The sequence below is a fragment of the Henckelia pumila genome, chromosome 3 (genome assembly GCF_033568475.1).
Source record: "Henckelia pumila isolate YLH828 chromosome 3, ASM3356847v2, whole genome shotgun sequence".
Classification (NCBI taxonomy): Eukaryota; Viridiplantae; Streptophyta; class Magnoliopsida; order Lamiales; family Gesneriaceae; genus Henckelia; species Henckelia pumila.
The window spans coordinates 11388619-11403611 of record NC_133122.1 but is presented as its reverse complement, the minus strand read 5'-3'; positions in this window follow the sequence as shown (position 1 = coordinate 11403611).

Below are 14993 nucleotides of genomic sequence, written 5' to 3'. Positions count from 1 at the left end.
ACAGATTCATATTCATCATCCTTGTGTTCCTCAAATCAAATCTGATCTGATGTCAACAAATCATGTCTGATCTGATATCATATACTTCAGTAGTATCATTCCAACACAAAGAAATCTGATTTCTTTTCATCATAAAATTATCTCAAAATCGACTCATTAGCTGTTACAGGAAGTATAATCATCAAGTGGCAACAAATCAAATCAAATAATACCGAATTAGGTATTAAAGTTCTGAGAATAGTCTCAAAATCTGGAAAATCAAATCAGATAATCCATCAATTGAAATATGGTATAATGTAATCACATATAACCAACTCTCAGAACATCAATCAATCAATCGATGCCACATCTGTTGAATAAATCTAAAGTCTTAATCCTGACAATAGATTTTAATAATTCCTTTTGTAGTAGCCCGTAACCAAAATCAGTAATTAAGGAATTAATCATAATTACTTGTATAGAGTTCGGAAGCTCCGAAGGTGAGTTCGGAAGTTCCGAACAGGATCGGAAGCTCCGATACAGGATCGGAAGCTCCGATGGTATTACGTCAGGCATGACGTGTGGCAAGATCGGAAGCTCCGATCATGATCGGAAGCTCCGATCACCCCTATCCGAATTCAGCAAGTGATATTTTGACACGTGACAGATAAGGATCTTCGGAAGCTCCGATGGCAGGATCGGACGTTCCGATCGAGGTTCGGACGTTCCGATCAAGGATCGGAAGCTCTGATCGTTGTCTATAAATAGAAGGCCGAGAATTCATTTTCAATTGCCAATTCTGGATTTCCTCTCTACTCTAGTCATATTTGAGTTGTTCTAGCCTTCCTAGGCTTGACCCGGGAGTCGTCGAGGCATTCGATAGTCGTAGCGGAGTTGTGCCCAAGTTCTGGAGGCATCGACATCAAAGGGATAACGACGGACGAAGGTATAGCTTTTGCTTCATATAAATATTTAGAAGTATGCAATAGCTTAGTTAAGGCTTTTAGAGCACTTTAATGATAGTAGTATCATTTGGCAGTGTAGAGCAGACTATAGGCGTGGACCTAGAGTTATTAGAGCTTGCACTGTTTTGAGGTACGGAAGTACTGTTCGAGATATCCTGACTGATTATGCATGTATTATGTGACTGCATGGTTTATATGTCATTGATTTATGTTGCATTCATTTGCATACTGAGCTATCTCATTCGAGATGTTTGTTAGTAGGGTTTTCCCTATCCTGTTAGTGGTTGGACTTCCATCGATTTGGGTCCGGCTTATCCACTTGTATTATGGTATGGGAGCCACCTCCTGAAGTGACGGCACAGCGTGCTACATACCAGGGCCCGGTCTGTCTCTGTTATCTGATCCTTGACCTCGAGTTTATAGGGAGTTCACTTTGCATGCATGTATACTCATACTCTCGTACTGAGCATTTTATGCTCATGTCTCGTACTCTGTGTTTCTGGACACCCTATTCCATGGGGCATGTTTGCGATTGGACGAGGCGGGTGGATCCAAGAGGGGCTAGTCAGTGGTTGACCAGCTGAAGCTTCGTCTAGGTTTTATTTCTGTTGTTTTGAGGTTGATACAACTATTCGATTTGGTTGTATATTATTTGGATAAATTACAGATTCCTTTACTTGGGATTGTATAATGTTTATGGTTTCCGCAGTTTTATTCTGATATCCGTTTAATTAAGTTAATTGCATGCCTAAGTTCTGTTAGTAGGTGATCTGGGTAAGGGTCACTACATTTATGGTATCAGAGCATGCAAAAGTATTCTTGGGATTTAGTCTTATAATGAGGTATTTTTGTAGATGGCAGATCGTGATGACCAGAGTTCTCATGGCAGTATTGGTGGGCGTTGGGGTGATGCCGACCGAGAGCATCGTCGAGAACGGCATCATCATCATCATGACGACGAGCGTTTCACTGTGCGCCGATTCTTAGCTATGGGTCCTAAGCCCTTAGTTGGAGGTGAGTCTCCGGAGGATGCGGAGAACTGGTTAGACCGCATGGAGACCACTTTTTAGACTTTCCAATGCACCGAGGAGCAGAAGATGGAGACCCTGGGTTATCTTCTGGATGGACGTGCGCGCAGGTGGTGGAGGTTTACTTCTGCACCTTTTGTTGCGGCAAGAGGAGTGGCCACCTGGGCCGAGTTCCGCACAGCTTTTCAGAAGATGTATTTTCCTCCTGCACTCCGTCAGTCGAAGGCAGGCGAGCTACTGAGTCTGCGACAGGGAGCCATGTCTATCGATGAGTATCAGCAGAAGTTCTTTGATCTGCTATCCTATTGCCCCGAGATTACCGACAGCTCTGGGATGAAGTATAATATGTTCCTTCAGGGCCTTAACCCTGAGATCCATGACCGTGTGGCGGTTGGCGACGACATGTCCTACGAGGGTTTGGTTAGCCGTTGTCACCAGGCGGAGGACAGCATTCGGCGGAACAGGTCTTTCCCTCAGTCGAGGCCTGCTAGTTCTTTGGGTCCCCGTGCCCAAACTTTTAAGAAGTCTGGATCTACTTCTTCCTCTGGTTCTGGAGGTGTTGTCCGTTTCGGTAAGAAGGACAAGTGTGATCACTGTGGGAAGAACCATCCATCCGACAAGTGCCGCAGAGCTTCTGGAGCTTGTTTCTGTTGTGGAGAGACTGGTCATATCCGGAGGGATTCTCCACTGTCTGGGGGAGGTGGTTCTGGTTCTGGTTCAGGATCTGGTTCTCAGGCCACCGTTCAGCAGTGGTCGCAGGGACAGCCTGCTGGGAGTTCTCATTTGAGGCCATGAGCTTCTGGCCAGGTGTGACTACCCGAGTTCTAATCTCTCATTTAATCAAATGTCCAATATTAGACAAGAAACAATGTCTAAACAAAAGAGTAAAAAATTTTTTTTTTTTTTTTAAAATGGATTGCCCTGCGCACGCGCGGGCATCACCCCTCGCGCGGGCGCAGTTCAATGAGCCCGAGGCTCCATGGCCAGGCTTGCGCGCGCGCGAGCAGTAGCTCGCCCGTGCGTAGGCCACTGCACCAGAAACAAAACGAAGGGGCTCAGCTGCTGTCAAATAGGTTCTATCATGAAATTATCATCTAATATAAGTTCATGCAAAGCCTTTTTCAATATCATAAGCTATCATGCATTCTAACATGATCTCATTAATAGAAATGAATCATAACAAAGCCTTAAAACATAACCATAAGGGCTCATACTCATGCAAGAAGCAATGTTATTCATTCAAGATCAAGCTACACCATGTTGTTTCAAAGGATTTAAACATCTATCAAATCCTAAATACAACAACAAGATAACAACTAGATCATCTACACGTTGTGAAACAAGTAGCTATAACAAGATCATGTTTAAAGCTCAATTCTACATCATGACAGCTCACTCAACCATCTAACTCGGATCATCACGCTATATCTCTTCAACCCTTGTTCTTCAAGATTGCCTTTGATTTGCTCCATTCCCTCCTATTGCCATGACACATACAACATAACAATAGCCGGATAACTCTGGTGAGAAATATATTTCCCAGTAAAAGCAACTAAACATGCATATCAAACATATATCAAGATCATGATATAAAATTAATACAATGCATGTTTAAAAACAAGGTTCATCTCTTATCGAATTCTATCGTTTCATCGGTTGGGATCCCGAGAAGTAGATATCATAACTAATCCACCGACTCTCCCGATCGAGGTGGGGCTACTTATCTCACTTCTCTAGACTTTGAAGCCATTATATATGTAAATCAGACGCTAGGCTAAAACAACCACCCAGGCCATACATATAAAATTCCTCAAATCGTCTATTTGAACGTGTCCGTTCATTTCAAAATCAAGGAATAAGTCTTTCAAGATGAATGCAATATATATCATCATCAAGGCATTCATTATATCAAGAACTTATTCAAAAACTCAAATGAAAGCACATAAGAGCAAATAAACAAGCAAGTATGTGATTTAGGGGAACTCGATACAAACCATCTCGAGTTGTATTCCCAATCAAATAGTAGTCTACTTTTACCTTCGTATTTCGTTTGTTCTGATTGCTTCAACTCTGAACATAATCATCAAAACAGATATATCAAACTTCGATCAATTCTATCATATCAGAATTGTATCAAAATATCAATACATCTTCAATCCATTCATTTCCAAACCTTCACTTCTTCTTCCTTCAACGAAGTCCCGTTCTCGAGTCAATAAGACTTCACAATAATCTGAAATTTAAGAATACAGATGCTACAACATCAGCAACAGTTCAATGAACATCTCGGTTCAATTATCAGCTATCAAAACATCCATCTATTATCAAACAACTCATCCAAACTGTAAACAAACTTCCTTGGTTCAAACTTCGATCTCTTGAGTTGATTGAGCTCATAACATGTTTGAAATGTAAAGATTATCTTCTAACAAAATCATTATATGATCTACAGATCATTGGCTCAATCATAGACTATCAACAATGGTTTCAAAACATCAATCGACGGCATAACGACTGAAAATCGGTAACCGACGAAATATCGACTTCGAATTCAATCTCATATCAGCATATGTGATCATAAACCAGACAAATAACCACATACCAGCAGCTAAAATTTCGATAATACATGCTGGAGAATCCATACGATTCATTCAAAACTAAATCTTCAATCCGGTTTCGAATATAAACAAGACAACACGTCAAGAACAAGATCATATGCTCATGTACTGATCTCTGCCAATTTCGTTCTACAAAACATACTTAAAGTACTCAGAAACTTACATAAAGTCGAAGTACTCATTGCAAGGATTCCAAAACATCTTTCGAAATTGAAATCGGACGAACGACGCAAAAATTACGGCATTTTGAAAATCATCGAAGCAACAAAAATGGAATGAATTCGAACTCCCCTGTTCCATTTCTGAACTCCTCCTCGCTCAAGCACGTATTCTGCTGATTAATAGACTAAAATCGGATATGTATACACAAATTGCAACTTAGTCCCTCAAATCTTCAGTAATTGCAATTCAGTCCTCAGCCTTCGTTTTAATTCAATTTCAATCCAAAATAATTTAAGAATATTAGAATTTAAATCAAAACTCTAAATATTCCCAAATTAAATATACTCGGATTAAAATTAAATAAATTCGAATTAATTAAATAATTCGGCCTTTTGCACTTTAGCCCTTCAAATGTCAGTATGTGAAAATCAGTCCCTGATCGAGTTATATCTTCCAAATTCATCTTCTTTAATTTCCGAAACATGGAATTAAATATTCAATTCCATAAATATTCAAATCGAATATTTATTCTTTTAATTTAAGAATTCTCGGAATTTAATTCTCAAAATCCGCATATTCTCAAATTAAATATTTTCAGCTCGGAAATTAAATCTATCATTTTCAAAACTTTTCAAATCAATATTAGCCCATAATATGGAATTTAATTCTCAAATTCCATAATTAATAATTGAATATTTTCGGGCCTTACAATTCCTCCCCTCTAAGAAATGATTTCGTCCTCCAAATCGTAGTCAAGCCAAATATCAAGTCTGATAGACTGAATGATTATCTGAAGTTATTTTCACTTCAATCATTCAACTCTAATCTATTCAGTTGTACTCTAAGTACTGAATATAATTCTCTCAGTATTCCTCTTGTCTGATTCAAGTACACAGAAGGAATCTATCAATACTTCCTTAATTTAGATACGAGAAACAAGTCAGCTTCATTGTATCAAGCTGGAAAGAATAATCTTTTCCATCGTCAATTCTATCTGATATCTTATTCAATAAAATTCAATATTCAACTTCATATTCTGAATCTGTAGATTAAATTCTGCTTTTTCTTTACTCTGAATTGAATGATTTTTCAAGAATAACTTTGTCGCTTAACTAATCCGTTTCAGCTTCCAAAGTTATATCTATCATTCAATTACTAATTCTGGTTCTTCTTTTCCGTTTTCATTTCATACAGATTCATCGTCAAATTCGTTGTGTATCTCGAATCAAATCCGATCTGATATCGACAAATCATGTCTGATCTGATGTCATATACCTCAATAATATCATTTCAACACAAGAAATCGGAGTTCTTTTCATCATAACATCATAGCATTATTTCAAAATTGGCTCAATAGCTGTTACAGGAAGTATAATCCTCAAGTGGCAACATATCAAATCAAATAATACCGAATCAGGTATTAAAGTTCTGAGAATATCCTCAATATTTGGAAAATCGACTCAGATAATCCATCAATCGAATTCAACTCTCAGAACATCAGTCAATCAATCGATGCCACATTCTGTCAAATAAATCTAAAGTCTTTATTCGGATAATAGATTTTAATCATTCCTGTACTTTCATCATATCTCTATCTTCTTCCCGGATCTGAATGGATAGCTGTTCGTCACATCTCATACAGAGTATTCTGCCAAATTCTGATTAGTCTATTCGGACTATCAATTAATCAGAGTATAATATGTTGTAGTCACAGATTTCAACGTATTCAGAACTGTTGATAATCGGTATCATATCAGATAAAAAGTTCATTCTCACAAATTCGATTCATCATCTCTGACTAATCTTCCTATTCAAGGATAATATATTGTACCTTTTCCTCAAAAAGTACTCAATGTCTTCGGATCTTCTGTATTAAAATTAATAGTAAACCCAATGTTTCAATCTAAAACATTATGTCCTGGCTTACTGTTCATCTTGCAACGAATTTAATCATAATTCAGTGACTTGTTCATACAGACAGATCATCGTATACAGTACTGTTCATGAATCAGTTCATAACTACCACCTGTTTACCTCATCTATACTGTTTCATCACGGTAGTTGTTGCAAAATATTCTTTCAAATTATAATCTTGGTTCAATGTTTGGAGTTTCCAAACTAATATTGAACTCATCTGATCAACGATTTTCAATTTCATCAGAAATTCTCTGTACGTTTAACTTCACAAACGTACTAATTCTGTTACTTCTATTTGCTTTATCAAAAGATAAAACAATTATCAAATGAATATTGAATTCATTGTTGTGCAATTCTTCAAATTTTGATATCTCTCTTCGGAAATATCAAGCACAATCAAATAATCAATCATAATATAATTCATTCATTCGGATCTGAGGCTTCAATTCATATCTCAATCTGACATTCTGTACTGAATTCTAATCACTTCAGTTTACTTTCTGTGTTGTTTTCATCTTCTGAATAATTCTGCCGTATTTCCAATAGAAAAATCATTCTGATTGGTGATATATTCGTCTGAATATTCAAACCAGAATACACAAAAATCTGAAATCAATTCATCGGATGCCTATTGTATTCCTTATTCCTATTTCCAAATACCGACAAATCATATCATCTAACCCAAAAATCATGGATCATATTTAAATTCTCCTATCAGTTACGAGCCACTATCTTAAAATACGCTGAAATATCATCAAAGGATCAATAATTCTCAAAATCAAAAGAAATAAATCAAAATTGAGAAAATCCCTCAATCAAGGTCATCCAAAATCAAATCTTCTGGATAACAAACTCTGCAAAGTGAAAACAACTCACTTGCATCACATAACTCAGAATGAGTAAATCAACACAGGCTCTAAACGAAAGCAATGTGCCATGAGAGCCAATCAATATTCAATCATTCAAGAATTATATCTCCAGTTGATGTAATCGATTCAGCATAATCAAAGAAAAGACTCATCTGTAACTGATTTTCATATCATCGTATATCTTCTAAACCTCAAGATTAATATGCAATTCATAATCTCATCAAGTCGGTAATTCATAAATTCTTCAATTATTCAATTCAATATTGAATTCTAGTTCACAACTTAAACTAAAGTCAAAAATCTTACTGAAACATATCTGTAATCTCTATGCATTGGTATACCTATCAATGCTAATTTAGATCTTGAACATATCTCGTGCATTGATTATACTGATTTCGGAATATTTCTATAATCAAACATCATATATCAAACCAAAATCACAGAATCTTAATTCAAGATTCTATATCATATCATCATATTCATACGCACACTATGTTCTTGTTGATCTAATTTTATCGCTTCTGATCATCATACTGATTGGTTAAATCACAAAATCCAGTGATTCAATAATCTGCAACTATCACTAATCAATACTTAGGTAAATTCTCACATGAACAATATCATGTTCAGTTTCAGTTCATCGAGGCAATAGTTTCATTCTTTAGTTCAATTCACAAAATTTCTTTTCTGATACAGAGGTAATCATATAATAAGCTTTCAGCTATTATGTATCTATTGCACCAATAATAACCAGGTCAAAACAAAATAAATCTGTTACCTGAAATTTCATTCTCAGGTGCAATTTCATTCTGATCCTCTGTATACTTCTGGAATTTATTCATTGAATAAATTTTAGCACATCTGTCTGACTTGTCCTTACACTGTTTGTTCAGATATCTTCCTCCACAAAAGTGTAATAATTTCTAATATACTCTGCATTCAGAATCAGACTAATCCATCTCGATTCGCTAGAGTTAGAGATTTATTCTCATATCATTCACCTCATATCTGTTCTAAAATACAAATTTTAGATAGAGTTGTGAGTATCTCACAGACTCTTTCATGTCTACAATTCCATTTTTCTAACTCATCATTCAGCTTCAATTCTTTTAGACAAAGCTATGTCTTTAAAAAAAATGTTTCAGTCGTCAACATTTATCAGACATAATCTGCAGATTCAAGACATTAAATAATTCACTCAATCTTGAGCTTTTCATCATCTACAATTCAAAAAATTGTAATAGACTTGAAAATTCTAATAAGGCATTCCTCAAATTCAAAAGATTCAACTTCTACAGGGTATATTTTTCTTTCTCATCATTTCTATCTGTTGTGGCAAAGAACTATAAACATAATTCTGTTCTAAGCACTTACCAACAATCAACATACCTCTGCCTTCTTATCATTTCTTTATCAAAATCCACCAGCTGGTTGCTAGGTTTCAAAGTTGATATTCAATCCATCTGATCCGATATTCATCTGAATCTTTCCGGTATTTGAACAACTAGTCAAGTTCTTCAAGCCAACTATTACCTACAATATCATCTATTTGCTAATCTTCTGTTCTGTTCAATCAGAGATACTTCATTCAGCTGAGCAATACCGTTCTGTTCTGTTCAATCTGACCATACCATTCTGTTCAGTCTGGCCATATGATTCTGTCAGTCTGGGGTGCTTACGTCACCCAAATAACACTGTTCTATTCAATTATGGGTGCTTACATCACCCGGTAAAAATCTTATAACAAAACGGTAAAAATTTCAAGAATTTACAAATCAGTAAATCAGGAAATTGAATTTCAAATATAGATCATGGTCACATGCAATTTATCAAATCATCGAATTATCAAATCAAGTAATGCATAATCATGCAATACAATTCATGCATGTGATTTAATCTACCCCGCTCAGCTTCTATCTCATTCCAAGAACTTACGCTCTGATACCACCTGTTGTGACGACCCGAGTTCTAATCTCTCATTTAATCAAATGTCCAATATTAGACAAGAAACAATGTCTAAACAAAAGAGTAAAAAAATTTTTTTTTTTTTTAAATGGATTGCCCTGCGCACGCGCGGGCATCACCCCTCGCGCGGGCGCAGTTCAACGAGCCCGAGGCTCCATGGCCTGGCTTGTGCGCGCGCGAGCAGTAGCTCGCCCGTGCGCAGGCCACTGCACCAGAAACAAAACGAAGGGGCTCAGCTGCTGTCAAATAGGTTCTATCATGCAATTATCATCTAATATAAGTTCATGCAAAGCCTTTTTCAATATCATAAGCTATCATGCATTCTAACATGATCTCATTAATAGAAATGAATCATAACAAAGCCTTAAAACATAACCATAAGGGCTCATACTCATGCAAGAAGCAATGTTATTCATTCAAGATCAAGCTACACCATGTTGTTTCAAAGGATTTAAACATCTATCAAATCCTAAATACAACAACAAGATAACAACTAGATCATCTACACGTTGTGAAACAAGTAGCTATAACAAGATCATGTTTAAAGCTCAACTCTACATCATGACAGCTCACTCAACCATCTAACTCGGATCATCACGCTATATCTCTTCAACCCTTGTTCTTCAAGATTGCCTTTGATTTGCTCCATTCCCTCCTATTGCCATGACACATACAACATAACAATAGCCGGATAACTCCGGTGAGAAATATATTTCCCAGTAAAAGCAACTAAACATGCATATCAAACATATATCAAGATCATGATATAAAAGTAATACAATGCATGTTTAAAAACAAGGTTCATCTCTTATCGAATTCTATCGTTTCATCGGTTGGGATCCCGAGAAGTAGATATCATAACTAATCCACCGACTCTCCCGATCGAGGTGGGGCTACTTATCTCACTTCTTTAGACTTTGAAGCCATTATATATGTAAATCAGACGCTAGGCTAAAACAACCACCCAGACCATACATATACAATTCCTCAAATCGTCTATTTGAACGTGTCCGTTCATTTCAAAATCAAGGAAAAAGTCTTTCAAGATGAATGCAATATATATCATCATCAAGGCATTAATTATATCAAGAACTTATTCAACAACTCAAATGAAAGCACATAAGAGCAAATAAACAAGCAAGTATGTGATTTAGGGGAACTCGATACAAACCATCTCGAGTTGTATTCCCAATCAAATAGTAGTCTACTTTTACCTTCGTATTTTGTTTGTTCTGAATGCTTCAACTCCGAACATAATCATCAAAACAGATATATCAAACTTCGATCAATTCTATCATATCAAAATTGTATCAAAATATCAATACATCTTCAATCCATTCATTTCCAAACCTTCACTTCTTCTTCCTTCAACGAAGTCCCGTTCTCGAGTCAATAAGACTTCACAATAATATGAAATTGAAGAATAAAGATGCTACAACATCAGCAACAGGTCAATGAACATCTCGGTTCAATTATCAGCTATCAAAACATCCATCTATTATCAAACAACTCATCCAAACCGTAAACAAACTTCCTTGGTTCAAACTTCGATCTCTTGAGTTGATTGAGCTCATAACATGTTTGAAATGTAAAGATTATCTTCTAACAAAATCATTATATGATCTTCAGATCATTGGCTCAATCATAGACTATCAACAACGGTTTCAAAACATCAATCGACGGCATAACGACTGAAAATCGGTAACCGACGAAATATCGACTTCGAATTCAATCTCATATCAGCATATGTGATCATAAACCAGACAAATAACCACATACCAGCAGCTAAAATTTCGATAATACATGCTGGAGAATCCATACGATTCATTCAAAACTAAATCTTCAATCCGGTTTCGAATATAAACAAGACAACACGTCAAGAACAAGATCATATGCTCATGTACTGATCTCTGCCAATTTCGTTCTACAAAACATACTTAAAGTACTCAGAAACTTACATAAAGTCGAAGTACTCATCGCAAGGATTCCAAAACATCTTTCGGAATTGAAATCGTACGAACGACGCAAAAATTACGGCATTTTGAAAATCATCAAAGCAACAAAAATGGAATGAATTCGAACTCCCCTGTTCCATTTCTGAACTCCTCCTCGCTCAAGCACGTATTCTGCTGATTAATAGACTAAAATCGGATATGTATACATAAATTGCAACTTAGTCCCTCAAATCTTCAGTAATTGCAATTCAGTCCTCGGCCTTCGTTTTAATTCAATTTCAATCCAAAATAATTTAAGAATATTAGAATTTAAATCAAAACTCTAAATATTCCAAAATTAAATATACTCGGATTAAAATTAAATAAATTCGAATTAATTAAATAATCTGGCCTTTTGCACTTTAGCCCTTCAAATGTCAGTATGTGCAAATCAGTCCCTGATCGAGTTATATCTTCCAAATTCATCTTCTTTAATTTCCGAAACATGGAATTAAATCTTCAATTCCATAAATATTCAAATCGAATATTTATTCTTTTAATTTAAGAATTCTCGGAATTTAATTCTCAAAATCCGCATATTCTCAAATTAAATATTTACAGCTCGGAAATTAAATCTATCATTTTCAAAACTTCTCAAATCAATATTAGCCCATTCTCAAATTCCATAATTAATAATTGAATATTTTCGGGCCTTACACCAGGTGTTTGCCTTGAGGCATGATCAGGCTGTGGAGGAGAATGAAAAAGTCATCGCAGGTACATTTATGCTTTATGGTATACCTGCTCTTGTACTTATTGACACTGGTGCATCTCATTCCTTCATTTCTGCACGTTTTGTTAAGAGGCATAAGTTACCATGCATTGCACTAGACGTAGTGATGTCTGTTTCTACTCCGACGGGCCAATCTGCTTTGGCTAAGCGTCTAGTGATGGGTTGCCCTTTAGAGTTTGAAGGGAACATTCTGTTAACGAATCTCATAGTCCTGGCGATGGACAACTTTGATTGCATTCTGGGAATAGATATGTTGAATACCTATCGAGGTTCAGTGGACTGCTATCAGAGATTAGTACGCTTTCATCCGGAGTGGAGTGAGAGCTGGTTTTTCTATGGTGAGGGAGCGCGACCCCCGATGCCTTTGATATCAGCTTTGAGAGCCTTTCGAGCTCTAGAGTCTGGCGGGGAAGGCTACCTTATCTATGCAATTGATTTGTCCGCTGAGAGTATTGGGATAGAGAGCATTCCTGTTGTAGATGAATTTCCAGATGTATTTCCTGATGAGATTTTGGGTTTCCCTCCTGCTAGGTAAGTCGAGTTTGGCATAGAGTTGATGCCGGGTACTTCACCTATTTCTCGAGCACCGTATCGTCTGGCTCCGTCAGAGATGCGTGAATTGAAGAATCAGCTACAGGATCTTTTGGACAAGGGGTACATTCATCCTTGTGTATCTCCTTGGGGAGCTCCTGTTCTCTTTGTAAAGAAGAAGGATGGGTCGATGCGATTGTGCATTGACTATCGGCAGCTGAATCGAGTCACTGTGAAGAACAAGTATCCTTTGCCTCGTATTGATGACTTTTTTGATCAGCTGCAGGGCACGTCAGTTTACTCCAAGATTGACTTGAGTTCTGGGTATCATCAGTTGAGAGTCCGTGATCGGGACGTAGCCAAAACTGCATTCTGTACTCGCTATGGGTATTACGAGTTCCTAGTAATGCCATTTGGTTTGACTAATGCGCCGGCTATATTCATGGATTTGATGAACCGTGTCTTCAGGGAGTATTTGGACAAGTTTGTCGTGGTCTTCATTGATGACATCTTGGTGTATTCGCGTAATACGGAAGAGCATGTTTCTCACTTGAGATTGGTACTGCAGACTCTTCGAGATGAGCAGTTGTACGCCAATCTGAGCAAGTGTGAGTTCTGGATGGATAGAGTGATCTTTCTTGGCCATATCATATCCAGGGAAGGGATTTCTGTTGATCCAAGCAAGATTGAAGCAGTACTTAATTGGTCGCGTCCGACGACAGTTGCTGAGATCCGTAGTTTTCTGGGTCTAGCAGGGTATTATCGTCGCTTCATTCTGAACTTCTCTCAACTAGCTCGACCTTTGACGCAGCTTACCCGCAAGGGTGTGGATTTCGAGTGGTCCTCCGAGTGTGAGGATAATTTCTGTGAGCTTCGACGGCGGTTGACTTCTGCGCCGGTGTTGGCATTACCGTCAGGATCTGGAGGGTATGTGGTATACACGGATGCTTCTCTTCAGGGGTTAGGTTGTGTCCTGACTCAGAATGGGCATGTGATCGCATACGCTTCTAGACAGCTGAAGCTTCATGAGGACAACTATCCAGTCCATGATTTGGAGTTAGCAGCCATTGTGTTTGCTTTGAAGATCTGGCGTCATTATCTGTATGACGAGAAATTTGAGATCTTCACTGACCATAAGAGTCTCAAGTATTTGTTCACTCAGGTGGAGTTGAACATGAGGCAGAGACGTTGGTTGAACTTGCTTAAGGACTATGATTGGGAGATAAAGTACCATCCGGGAGCTGCTAATCTCACCATTGATGCCTTGAGTCGCAAGGTGCGACTATCGGCACTTCAGACTTGTTCGATGTCTAGTGCGATCAGTGACTGTTGTACTTCAGGTTATACCTTCAAGCATAAGAAAGGTATGCAGAGTATCCAGATGTTTGCGATATTATCTGAGCCAGCTTTGTATTCGCGGATCCGAGATACTCAGATGTCTGATTCGAAGACCCAGCGTTTAGCTCGTCTAGCTAACGAGGGTAGCTCGTCTGGATCTCATTATCAGTCAGATGGCTTTCTGTGTTTGTCTGGTAGGCTTGTGATTCCGCAGGATGAAGAGTTGCGAGAGGAGATTTTGTCTCAGGCACATCGCACTAAGTTGAGTATTCATCCTGGGAGCAACAAGATGTACAAGGATCTACGTACTCGTTTCTGGTGGAAAGGAATGAAACGCAGTGTTTATCAGTTTGTTTCGGGATATTTGGTGTGTCAACAGGTCAAGACAGAGCACCGACGACCTGGAGGATTGCTTCACAGTCTACCTATTCCTGAATGGAAATGGGAGTTTATCACAATGGACTTTGTGACCCATTTGCCGGTATCCCCGAGGAACTGTGATGCTATCTGGGTTGTGGTGGACCGACTCACCAAGTCAGCACATTTCATTGCCTATAGCCGAGAGTACTCTGTGGATCGCATGGCACGGATGTACATTCAGGAGATCGTTCGACTTCATGGAGTGCCTGTGAGCATTGTCAGCGATCGGGACCCCAGGTTCACTTCTAGGTTCTGGGGGAGTGTTCAGCTTGCAATGGGTACTACTCTCAGTTTGAGTACTGCCTATCATCCGGAGATAGATGGTCAGTCGGAGCGCACTATCCGTACTTTGGAGGATATTCTTAGAGCGTGCGTCATGGATTTTGGTTCAGCCTGGCAGGATCATTTGCCATTGATCGAGTTTGCGTACAACAACAGCTATCATACTAGTATTGGGATGACACCTTTTGAGGC